The sequence below is a fragment of the Bombina bombina genome, chromosome 4 (genome assembly GCF_027579735.1).
Source record: "Bombina bombina isolate aBomBom1 chromosome 4, aBomBom1.pri, whole genome shotgun sequence".
In the NCBI taxonomy this organism is placed as follows: Eukaryota; Metazoa; Chordata; class Amphibia; order Anura; family Bombinatoridae; genus Bombina; species Bombina bombina.
This window is the reverse complement of record NC_069502.1, coordinates 953,738,652-953,752,024: the sequence shown is the minus strand read 5'-3', so window position 1 is coordinate 953,752,024 and position 13,373 is coordinate 953,738,652. Positions and strand designations below refer to the sequence as shown.

Below are 13,373 nucleotides of genomic sequence, written 5' to 3'. Positions count from 1 at the left end.
CTTGGAAATACTTTTCACTCAAATTACAAGTAATATGAAAAAACGCACTGTGCCTTTAAGAAGCACAGAAAAAAATTATGACAGTTTAATAATAAGAAACCGGAAAAATTATAACAATCAGATTTTTCCCAGTAAAAGCATAAATTTAGCAAAGGATTGCCCCCATTAGCAATGGATAACTAACCCTTAATAGCAGAGAAACAAATGTACAAAATATAAACGTTTTTTATCACAGTCAAAGCACAATCTCACAGGTCTGCTGTGAGTGATTACCTCCCTCAAAATAATTTTTGAAGACCCTTGAGCTCTGTAGAGACGATCCGGATCATGCAGGAAGAGAAAAAGACTTTTGACTGAATTTCTGATGCGTAGCAAAAGCGCCAAAATAGGCCCCTCCCCCTCACCCACAGCAGTGAGGGAAGCTCAGTAAACTGTCTCAAATTAAAATAAACGACAGCCAAGTGGAAAAACAGTGCCCAAAAACAATTTTTCACCCAGTACCTCAGATATTTAAACAATTTAGCATGCCAGCAAAAACGTTTAAAATTAAATATCATGAAATGTCATTAAACAGCCTGTTGCTAGACGTTCCCACTGCAAGTAAGGCTAAAGATTATATGCATATAGTATTACCCAGAGAAGTGCCATTCCCCAGAATACTGAACTGTACACATATATACATAAACAGCCTGATACCAGTTGCTACTACTGCATTTAAGGCTGAACTTACATTATATTGGTATTGGCAGTATTTTCTTAGTCAATTCCATTCCTCAGAAAATAATATACTGCAACATACCTCTTTGCAGGTGAACCTGCCCGCTGTCCCCTGATCTGAAGTTTACCTCACTCCTCAGAATGGTCGAGAACAGCAAAATGAATTTTAGCTACGCCGGCTAAAATCATCCAAAAACTCAGGTAGATTCTTCTTCAAATTCTACCTGAGAAGGAACAACACACTCCGGTGCTGTTTTAAAATAACAAACTTTTGATTGAAGATATAAAAACTAAGTATAATCACCACAGTCCTCTCACACATCCTATCTATTAGTTGGGTGCAAGAGAATGACTGGGTGTGACGTAGAGGGGAGGAGCTATATAGCAGCTCTGCTTGGGTGATCCTCTTGCACTTCCTGTTGGGGAGGAGTTAATATCTCAGAAGTAATGATGACCCGTGGACTGACCACACTTAACAGGAGAAAATATATTTTTCAGGAAAAAAAAAAAATCTGCTGATTTGAAATTCAGAGTATGTGTTAAATCATTTTATTTTTTATTTATCTTTTTATTATGCACTTGTTAATAATGCAATTCTAATGAATTGAGTAATCCTTTAAATTGTGCTTTCTGAGTAACATAATGTATCCTCGTGCAGTCCCGTCTGGGACGTTAATCATCCCCTTGTCCAGTGTATCCACGCTGTATTCGCTACCCAGCCACTAGTCACTTAGTAGTAATCTGGGTTATCAAATAAACTCTCACGATATTGCAGTGCTTGTTTTCATGTAACCCTTATTTTGCGTAATAATGTTCTATTTTATTAATAGTATGTCTGGTGTAAAATTACTATTTGGATCAAACTAGTATTGTGCTCCCAAAAAAAACAGTACACCTGTAGTGACACCACAAATCTAAATTTGTCTTTCCTGCTTACAAGAAAATGTGACCGTAAAACTAAAAATTTGACTTGCTTGCAAGGAATTTTGGTCGCAGTGGGCATCCGGACCCGTTTATTTATAGGCGCTGCAGTGTTCTGCTCAGGTTCTGCAATACTTACAGCCCCCCCCCCCCCCAAGCAGGAAGGGTACTTGTGTCTAATAAGCTAGGGGCAGTCTTGGGAAAAAAAAAATAGTGCACACTTTTCTAGCATGAGAATGTCCATTAAAACTAACTGCATCACGATGTAATAAGGTTTGCTATTTTTTTTTATTTTTTTTTTAAGTCAGAAAGAAACCTCATTTTTTAGCTACAGGAATATGATCCAAAGAACAAATAAGCTATAGATATTTTTTGTGAATGTTTTTTCAATTAGTATATTTTGCTGAGAGATCTTACAAACTTGCTTTGCCTAAGCATTTCTGAAAGCTGATGCTGCAATACAGAGTTCTTGAATTTCATATTAGCACATAAATTGTGTTTAAAATCTCAGTGTGCTGTAGAAAATAACTGAAGGAACAGAGTATAGTCGAGTTTTGAGCTATAGAAAGTTGGGATTTTTAAAGGACCATTATAGGGATAAAATGATTTTAAGTGATAATTCATTAGAACATATCCTTATCAAACCAGCAACCCTGCAATGCTATGTCTGTATCCACAAATTGGGATTAAACGCATAGTTAAAGGAACACTAAATATAGTAGAATAATTGACAAATACACAAAAATACAACACAATAGCACTTACTGTGAATTTTAAAGGAGCAGAATATTTTCTGGCAATTCATCCAAGTTTACCTCTCTCTGTGTATAAAAGTCATCAGCATATATGTTTACATTGTGCACTGCCTCAGAAAACGTGCTTATAAAAATACTGTGCCCGTTTTGATAAATAAAGTATAATCAGAAAACATTTTTTTTTCAATTGCATGTTCTATACGAATCATGAAACTTTATTATGGACTTTAGTGTCCCTTCAAAATAACGCTCTGTAGCCGCAGAGAACAGCTGTTCTTGAGCAGAAACTGCCACTGATCCAATCAGCAGTGCTAGTTGCACACATTAGAACATTAGATTTTACCTCAATAATGGCCCTTTAAGCAGTGCTGGCATTTACATTTTTAAAAACAATTCCATTCAGCATAAAAACAACTAAAGCAATTAACTAAAACTACATAAACTGGGAATTTAGAAGGGACATGAATCCAACATATTTTGTTCAGGATTCAGATAGAGCATGCAATTTTAAACACTTTTCTAATTTACTTCTATTATAAAATGTCCTTCGTTCTTTTAGTATCTTTTTGAAAAGCAGGGACGTAAGCTCACAAGCATGCACGTGTTTGGAGCGCTATATGGCAGCAGTTTTGCAAGACCACTAAATGGCAGCAGTATTTATTGCCATGTAGTCATCCAGACAACTACCTAAGTATCTCTTCAACAAAGAATATCATAGGAACAAAGCAAATTTGATAACAGAAGTCAATCGTAAATTTTTTAAATTGTATTTTCTGTCAGAATCACAAAAGAAAAACATAATTTATGCTTACCTGATAAATTTATTTCTCTTGTAGTGTGTTCAGTCCACGGGTCATCCATTACTTATGGGATATATTCTCCTTCCCAACAGGAAGTTGCAAGAGGATCACCCAAGCAGAGCTGCTATATAGCTCCACCCCTCACATGTCATATCCAGTCATTCGACTGAAACAAGACGAGAAAGGAGAAACTATAGGGTGCAGTGGTGACTGGAGTTTTAATTAAAATTTAGAACTGCCTCAAAAAAAGACAGGGCGGGCCGTGGACTGAACACACTACAAGAGAAATAAATTTATCAGGTAAGCATAAATTATGTTTTCTCTTGTTAAGTGTGTTCAGTCCACGGGTCATCCATTACTTATGGGATACCAATACCAAAGCTAAAGTACACGGATGATGGGAGGGACAAGGCAGGAACTTTAAACAGAAGGAACCACTGCCTGTAGAACCTTTCTCCCAAAAACAGCCTCCGAAGAAGCAAAAGTGTCAAATTTGTAAAATTTTGAAAAGGTATGAAGTGAAGACCAAGTTGCAGCCTTGCAAATCTGTTCAACAGAGGCCTCATTCTTAAAGGCCCAGGTGGAAGCCAAAGCTCTAGTGGAATGAGCTGTAATTCTTTCAGGGGGCTGCTGTCCAGCAGTCTCATAGGCTAAACGTATTATGCTACGAAGCCAAAGAGAGAGGTGGCCGAAGCCTTTTGACCTCTCCTCTGTCCAGAATAAACGACAAACAGAGAAGAAGTTTGCCGAAAATCCTTAGTTGCCTGTAAGTAGAACTTCAGGGCACGGACTACATCCAGATTATGCAAAAGACGTTCCTTCTTTGAAGAAGGGTTAGGACATAATGATGGAACAACAATCTCCTGATTGATATTCCTATTAGAAACAACCTTAGGTAAAAACCCAGGTTTAGTACACAAAACTACCTTGTCTGAATGAAAAATCAGATAAGCAGAGTCACAATGTAAGGCAGATAACTCAGAGACTCTCCAAGCCGAGGAAATAGCCATCAAAAACAGAACTTTCCAAGATAAAAGCTTAATATCAATGGAATGAAGGGGTTCAAACGGAACACCCTGAAGAACCAAGTTTAAGCTCCACGGGGGAGCAACAGCTTTAAACACAGGCTTAATCCTAGCCAAAGCCTGACAAAAAGCCTGGACGTCTGGGTTCTCTGCCAGACGTTTGTGAAAAAGAATAGACAGAGCAGAAATCTGTCCCTTTAACGAACTAGCGGATAAACCCTTTTCTAAACCCTCTTGTAGAAAAGACAATATCCTAGGAATCCGAACCTTACTCCATGAGTAACTCTTGGATTCACACCAATGTAAATATTTACGCCATATCTTATGGTAAATTTTTCTGGTAACCGGTTTCCGAGCCTGTATCAATGTATCAATAACCGACTCCGAGAAACCACGCTTTGATAGAATCAAGCGTTCAATCTCCATGCAGTCAGCCTCAGAGAAATTAGGCTTGGATGGTTGAAAGGACCCTGAAGTAGAAGGTCCTGCCTCAGAGGCAGAGACCATGGTGGACAGGACGACATGTCCACTAGGTCTGCATACCAGGTCCTGCGTGGCCACGAAGGCGCTATCAGAATCACTGATGCTCTCTCCTGTTTGACCCTGGCAATCAGACGAGGCAGCAACGGAAACGGTGGGAACACATAAGCCATGTTGAAAACTCAAGGGGCTGCTAGTGCATCTACCAGCACCGCTCCCGGGTCCCTGGACCTGGATCCGTAACAAGGAAGCTTGGCATTCTGGCGAGAAGCCATGAGATCCAGTTCCGGTTCGCCCCAATGAAGAATCAGTAGAGCAAATACCTCCGGGTGAAGTTCCCACTCCCCCGGGTGAAAGGTCTGGCGGTTTAGAAAGTTCGCCTCCCAGTTCTCCACGCCTGGGATGTAGATCGCTGACAGATGGCAAGAGTTAGACTCTGCCCAGCGAATTATCTTTGAGGCTTCTAACATCGCTAGGGAACGCTGCAGCGCTTTTAAAAACACAAAAAAACTGTCACAGTTGAAATAACAATGAACTAATACGGTTATAGCAACCAATTTTAAACAGTAAATGTATGAAATTAGCAGAGGATTGCACCCATTAGCAAAAGGATGATTAACCCCTCAATACCCAAAATGGATAATCAATTTAAGATTTAACGCTTTTCTCACAGTCAAACACACTGTCACAGGTCTGCTGTGACCGATTACCTCCCTCAAAAATGAATTTTGAAGACCCCTGAGCTCTCTGGAGACGTCCTGGATCAAAGAGGAAGAAGCAGGAAGACTGTGCTAGAATTTTAACTGCGCAACAAGGCGCTAAAAAAAAAAGGTCCCTCCCACTCATATCACAACAGTGGGAGACCTGATATAACGGTGTCTATGCAGAAAAATACGTTAGCCATGTGGAAAAAAATCATGCCCAAAAAGATTTATCACCAAAGTACCTCACAAAACGAATAACAAGTCAGTAAACGTTTTAAAAAACAACTTTCCAGTGTCATGCAAAGTTATCACTAAGCCTGCTACCAGTCGCTTCTACTGCAGTTAAGGCTCATACATTTATTTCAGTACTAACAGTATTTAGAGTTAAATTCTAGTCCCTAGAAAATAACTCAACTGCGCATACATTTATCAGCCTGATACCAGTCGCTACTACTGCATTAAAGGCTGTACTTACGTCATATGGGTAACAGCAGTGTTTTCATAGTCAATTCCATTCCTAGAAAATATTTTACTGCACATACCTCATTTGCGGGGGACCCCGCATGCTATTCCCTTCTCTGAAGTTACCCCACTCCTCAGAATGTGCGAGAACAGCCAGTGGATCTTAGTTATGTCTGCTAAGATCATAGAAAACGCAGGCAGATTCTTCTTCTAAATACTGCCTGAGAGAACAAACAGCACACTCCGGTGCTATTTTAAAATAATAAACTTTTGATTGAAGAATGTTACTCCTATCTCCTCTCACAACCTCCTTTGTTGAGACTTGCAAGAGAATGACTGGATATGACATGTGAGGGGTGGAGCTATATAGCAGCTCTGCTTGGGTGATCCTCTTGCAACTTCCTGTTGGGAAGGAGAATATATCCCATAAGTAATGGATGACCCGTGGACTGAACACACTTAAGAGAAATGTTTAGGCTTCATGTACCTTTAATACAGTTGTAAAATGGCTTCAATATTTAAACTATGCTATTCTATAAACACCTACAACATTAGGGTGTAGAAAAGAAATAAACTGTTCTACGATTCTCCTCCACAAACTAAGTACTATGGAAAGGAAATCAAAATGTCATTTTGACCGTCATATCCTTTTAAAATATAAAAAAATCTTTTGCTTAAAGGAACAGTAAAGGCAAAATTAAATGTTCACAAATCAGATAAAACGTGATTTTAAACAGTTTATCAATTTACTTCTATTCATTTTGCTTAGTACTCTTGGTATCGTTTGTTAATGAGTAATTCTAGTTGAGCTCAGTAACATGCATGTGTCCTTAGCCATCTAGCAACAGTGTTTGCAAAAATGATTAAAACAATCAGGTTTCAAAGTTTCCCACTATCCCACTAGCCATTGGCTAGTAGAAATGTAACAGTGGCAATTGAAAGTTAGAGAGTAAATGTCTACAAATATATAAAGAAATATTATATATCCATAAAAGGGCAAGGATAGGTTATCGAACTAGGGCTATAGGGACCCCATTAGAGCTTAAACGGTTACTTCTGAAAGGGTCAACAGGGGCAGAGGGAGATTAGAGAGGAAAAGTGAAAAGAAATATAGCATTAAAGTGAAGGTAATCTTTGGTGAATGAAAGCCCAGTTTTTAAAAATACTATTAAAAACAGGGGCACTTTCATTCATCAAAGTTTACAAAGCAGCCGTTTTGATTAAAAGTGTAAAGAGAAGATATGGCCTGAGAGAGAGGGGGGGGGAGTGAAGAGAGGAGGGAGTGGAGAAAGATGATAATGATAAAACAATTTTTCCAGATCTGCTATGACCTCACATTAAAGTCAACACTCTCTTCTTTCTCTCAGTTCAACAACTTCCTTTTTCTGTCCAGTTGTTGTCTTCCCTAGAACCCTAGTTTATGTTGCTAACTGCTATGCATTTTTTTTTGTTAATTTATTACTGTTTGTAGCATTATCTAATGTATGGTATAAAACAAAAACATAATTTATGCTTACCTGATAAATTTATTTCTCTTGTAGTGTAGTCAGTCCAAGGGTCATCCATTACTTATGGGATTATATCTCTTCCCCAACAGGAAGTTGCAAGAGGATCACCCAAGCAGAGCTGCTATATAGCTCCTCCCCTCACATGTCATATCCAGTCATTCGACCGAAACAAGACGAGAAAGGAGAAACCATAGGGTGCAGTAGTGACTGGTGTTTAATTAAAATTTAGATCTGCTTTAAAAGACAGGGCGGGCCGTGAACTGACTACACTACAAGAGAAATACATTTATCAGGTAAGCATAAATTATGTTTTCTCTTGTTAAGTGTAGTCAGTCCACGGGTCATCCAATACTTATGGGATACCAATACCAAAGCTAAAGTACACGGATGAAGGGAGGGACAAGGCAGGAACTTTAAACGGAAGGAACCACTGCCTGAAGCATCTTTCTCCCAAAAATAGCCTCCGAAGAAGCAAAAGTGTCAAATTTGTAAAATTTTGAAAAAGTGTGAAGAGAAGACCAAGTTGCAGCCTTGCAAATCTGCTCAACAGAGGCCTCATTTTTAAAGGCCCAGGTGGAAGCCACAGCTCTAGTAGAATGAGCTGTAATTCTTTCAGGAGGCTGCTGTCCAGCAGTCTCATAGGCTAAACGTATTATGCTACGAAGCCAAAAAGAGAGAGAGGTAGCCGAAGCCTTTTGACCTCTCCTCTGTCCAGAGTAAACGACAAACAGGGAAGAAGTTTGACGAAAATCTTTAGTTGCCTGCAAATAGAACTTCAGGGCACGGACTACGTCCAGATTATGCAAAAGTCGTTCCTTCTTTGAAGAAGGGTTAGGACACAATGATGGAACAACAATCTCTTGATTGATATTCCTGTTAGAAACTACCTTAGGTAAGAACCCAGGTTTAGTACGCAGAACTACCTTGTCTGAATGAAAAATCAGATAAGGAGAATCACAATGTAAGGCAGATAACTCAGAGACTCTTCGAGACGAGGAAATAGCCATCAAAAACAGAACTTTCCAAGATAACAGCTTGATATCAACGGAATGAAGGGGTTCAAATGGAACGCCTTGCAGAACGTTAAGAACTAAGTTTAAGCTCCACGGCGGAGCAACAGTCTTAAACACAGGCTTAATCCTAGCCAAAGCCTGAACGTCTGGAACAAAGCCTGACAAAAAGCCTGGACGTCTGGGTTCTCTGCCAGACGTTTGTGAAAAAGGACAGAGCAGAAATCTGTCCCTTTAACGAACTAGCAGATAAGCCCTCTTCTAAACCCTCTTGTAGAAAAGACAATATCCTAGGAATCCTAACCTTACTCCATGAGTAACTCTTGGATTCGCACAAATATAAATATTTACGCCATATCTTATGGTAAATTCTTCTGGTAACAGGTTTCCTAGCCTGTATTAAGGTATCAATAACCGACCGAGAAGCCACGCTTTGATAGAATCAAGCGTTCAATCTCCATGCAGTCAGCCTCAGAGAAATTAGATTTGGATGGTTGAAAGGACCCTGAATTAGAAGGTCCTGCCTCAGAGGCAGAGACCATGGTGGACAAGACGACATGTCCACTAGGTCTGCATACCAGGTCCTGCGTGGCCACGCATGCGCTATCAGAATCACCGATGCTCTCTCCTGTTTGATCTTGGCAATCAGTCGAGGAAGCATCGGAAATGGTGGAAACACATAAGCCATGTTGAAGACCCAAGGTGCTGTCAGAGCATCTATCAGCACCGCTCCCGGGTCCCTGGACCTGGATCCGTAACAAGGAAGCTTGGCGTTCTGGCGAGACGCCATGAGATCCAGATCTGGTTTGCCCCAACGATGAATCAGTTGAGCGAAGACCTCCGGATGAAGTTCCCACTCCCCCGGATGAAAAGTCTGGCGACTTAGAAAATCCGCCTCCCAGTTCTCCACGCCTGGGATGTAGATCGCTGACAGGTGGCAAGAGTGAGACTCTGCCCAGCGAATTATCTTTGAGACTTCCAACATCGCTAGGGAACTTCTGGTTCCCCCTTGATGGTTGATGTAAGCCACAGTCGTGATGTTGGCCGACTGAAATCTGATGAACCTCAGAGTTGCTAACTGAGGCCAAGCTAGAAGAGCATTGAATATTGCTCTTAACTCCAGAATATTTATTGGGAGGAGTTTCTCCTCCTGAGTCCATGATCCCTGAGCCTTCAGGGAATTCCAGACTGCGCCCCAACCTAGAAGGCTGGCGTCTGTTGTTACAATCGTCCAATCTGGCCTGCGAAAGGTCATCCCCTTGGACAGATGGGGCCGAGAAAGCCACCATAGAAGAGATTCTCTGGTCTCTTGATCCAGATTTAGCCGAGGGGAAAAATCTGAGTAATCCCCATTCCACTGACTTAGCATGCACAATTGCAGCGGTCTGAGATGCAGGCGCGCAAATGGTACTATGTCCATTGCCGCTACCATTAAGCCGATTACTTCCATGCACTGAGCTACTGACGGGTGTGGAATGGAATGAAGGGCACGGCAAGCATTTGGAAGTTTTGATAACCTGGCCTCCATCAGGTAAATTCTCATCTCTACAGAATCTATAAGAGTCCCTAAGAAGGGAACCCTTGTAAGTGGTAATAGAGAACTCTTTTCCACGTTCACCTTCCACCCATGCGACCTCAGAAATGCCAGAACTATCTCTGTATGAGACTTGGCAGTTTGAAAACTTGACGCTTGTATCAGAATGTCGTCTAGGTACGGAGCCACCGCTATACCTCGCGGTCTTAGTACTGCCAGAAGTGAGCCCAGAACCTTTGTAAAGATTCTTGGAGCCGTAGCTAACCCGAAGGGAAGAGCTACAAACTGGTAATGCCTGTCTAGGAAGGCAAATCTTAGGTACCGATAATGATCCTTGTGAATCGGTATGTGAAGGTAGGCATCCTTTAAGTCCACTGTGGTCATGTACTGACCCTCTTGGATCATGGGTAGGATGGTTTGAATAGTTTCCATTTTGAATGATGGAACTCTTAGGAATTTGTTTAGGATTTTTAAGTCCAAGATTGGTCTGAAGGTTCCCTCTTTCTTGGGAACCACAAATAGATTTGAATAGAATCCTTGCCCGTGTTCCGTCCGCGGAACTGGGTGGATCACCCCCATTAGTAAGAGGTCTTGTACACAGTGTAGAAATGCCTCTTTCTTTATTTGGTTTGCTGATAACCTTGAAAGATGAAATCTCCCTTGTGGAGGAGAAGCTTTGAAGTCCAGAAGATATCCCTGAGATATGATCTCCAACGCCCAGGGATCCTGGACATCTCTTGCCCAAGCCTGGGCAAAGAGAGAAAGTCTGCCCCCCACTAGATCCGTTTCCGGATAGGGGGCCCTCTCTTCATGCTGTCTTAGGGGCAGCAGCAGGTTTCCTGGCCTGCTTGCCCTTGTTCCAGGACTGGTTAGTTTTCCAGCCCTGTCTGTAACGAGCAACAGCTCCTTCCTGTTTTGGAGCGGAGGAAGTTGATGCTGCTCCTGCCTTGAGGTTACAAAAGGCACGAAAATTAGACTGTTTGGCCTTTGATTTGGCCCTGTCCTGAGGCAGAGCATGGCCCTTACCTCCCGTAATGTCAGCGATAATTTCTTTCAAGCCGGGCCCGAATAAGGTCTGCCCTTTGAAAGGAATATTAAGCAATTTAGATTTAGAAGTCACGTCAGCTGACCAGGATTTAAGCCATAGCGCTCTGCGCGCTTGGATGGCGAATCCGGAGTTCTTAGTCGTAAGTTTGGTTAAATGTACGACGGCATCAGAAACAAATGCGTTAGCTAGCTTAAGTGCTTTAAGCTTGTTCATAATTTCATCCAATGGAGCTGTGCAAATGGCCTCTTCCAGAGACTCAAACCAGAATGCCGCCGCAGCAGTGACAGGCGCAATGCATGCAAGGGGCTGTAAGATAAAACCTTGTTGAACAAACATTTTCTTAAGGTAACCTTCTAATTTTTTTATCTATTGTATCTGAAAAGGCACAACTATCCTCCACCGGGATAGTGGTACGCTTAGCCAAAGTAGAAACTGCTCCCTCCACCTTAGGGACCGTCTGCCATAAGTCCCGTGTGGTGGCGTCTATTGGAAACATTTTCCTGAATATAGGAGGGGGGGGAAAAGGGCACACCGGGTCTATCCCACTCCTTGCTAATAATTTCTGTAAGCCTTTTAGGTATAGGAAAAACGTCAGTACACACCGGTACCGCATAGTATCTATCCAGCCTACATAATTTCTCTGGAATTGCAACCGTGTTACAATCATTCAGAACCGCTAATACCTCCCCTAGCAATACGCGGAGGTTCTCAAGCTTAAATTTAAAATTAGAAATCTCTGAATCCAGTCTCCCTGGATCAGATCCGTCACCCACAGAATGAAGCTCTCCGTCCTCATGTTCTGCAAATTGTGACGCAGTATCGGACATGGCTCTCCCATCATCAGCGCGCTCTGTCCTTAACCCAGAGCAATCGCGCTTGCCTCTTAATTCTGGCAATTTAGATAATACTTCAGTCATAACAGTAGCCATGTCTTGCAAAGTGATTTGTATGGGCCTCTCTGATGTACTTGGCGCCACAATATCACGCACCTCCTGAGCGGGAGGCGAAGGTACTGACATGTGAGGAGAGTTAGTCGGCATAACTTCCCCCTCGTTGTCTGGTGATAATTTCTTTACATGAAAAGATTGACTTTTATTTAAAGTGACATCAATACATTTAGTACACAAATTTCTTTCAAATAAATTTACAAGCAATATAAAAAACGCTACTGCGCCTTTAAGAAGCACAAAAAGCTGTCACAGTTGAAATAACAATGAACCAAATTAGTTATAGCAACCAAATTTTCACAGTAAATGTATTAAGTTAGCAAAAGATTGCACCCACCAGCAAAAGGATGATTAACCCCTTAATACCCAAAAACTGATAACAATCTAATAATTAACGTTTTTATCACAGTCAAACACACTGTCACAGGTCTGCTGTGACTGATTACCTCCCTCAAAATGAATTTTGAAGACCCCTGAGCTCTCTAGAGACGTCCTGGATCATGGAGGATGAAGTAGGAAGATTGTGACTGAATTTTTACTGCGCAAAAAAAGCGCTAAAATAGGCCCCTCCCACTCATATTACAACAGTGGGGAAGCTCAGTTAACTGTTTCTATGCAGAAAACAAAGATAGCCATGTGGTAAAAATCATGCCCCAATAAGTTTTATCACCAAGTACCTCACAAAAAACGATTAACATGCTAGTAAACGTTTTGAACATACATTTTAAAAACTATGAAGTGTTATTAATAAGCCTGCTACCAGTCGCTTTTACTGCAGTTAAGGCTCATACATTACTTCAGTATTAACAGTATTTTCTGAGTCAAATTCCATTCCCTAGAAAAATACTTCAGTGTACACACACTCATCAGCCTAATACCAGTCGCTATCACTGCATTTAAGGCTGAACTTACATTACCTTGGTATTAGCAGTAGTTTCTCAGTCAATTCCATTCCTTAGAAAAATATAATTTATGCTTACCTGATAAATTCCTTTCTCCTGTAGTGTAGTCAGTCCACGGGTCATCCATTACTTATGGGATTATATCTCCTCCCTAACAGGAAGTGCAAGAGGATCACCCAAGCAGAGCTGCTATATAGCTCCTCCCCTCTACGTCATTCCCAGTCATTCGACCGAAACCAAACAAGAAAGGAGAAAACTATAGGGTGCAGTGGTGACTGGAGTTTAATTTAAAATTTAGACCTGCCGTAAAAACAGGGCGGGCCGTGGACTGACTACACTACAGGAGAAATGAATTTATCAGGTAAGCATAAATTATGTTTTCTCCTGTTAAGTGTAGTCAGTCCACGGGTCATCCATTACTTATGGGATACCAATACCAAAGCTAAAAGTACACGGATGACGGGAGGGACAGGCAGGATCTTTACACGGAAGGAACCACTGCCTGTAGAACCTTTCTCCCAAAAACAGCCTCCGAAGAAGCAAAAGTGTCAAATTTGTAA

General features: G+C 41.2%; 1 protein-coding gene across 3 annotated transcripts in view; it reads right to left on the bottom strand.

Annotated features, from left to right (window-relative positions):
* Positions 1-13,373, bottom strand: part of ATL2 (atlastin GTPase 2) — a 361,722-nt gene that overhangs the window by 241,860 nt on the left and 106,489 nt on the right. The gene's annotated exons all lie outside the window — the stretch shown is intronic.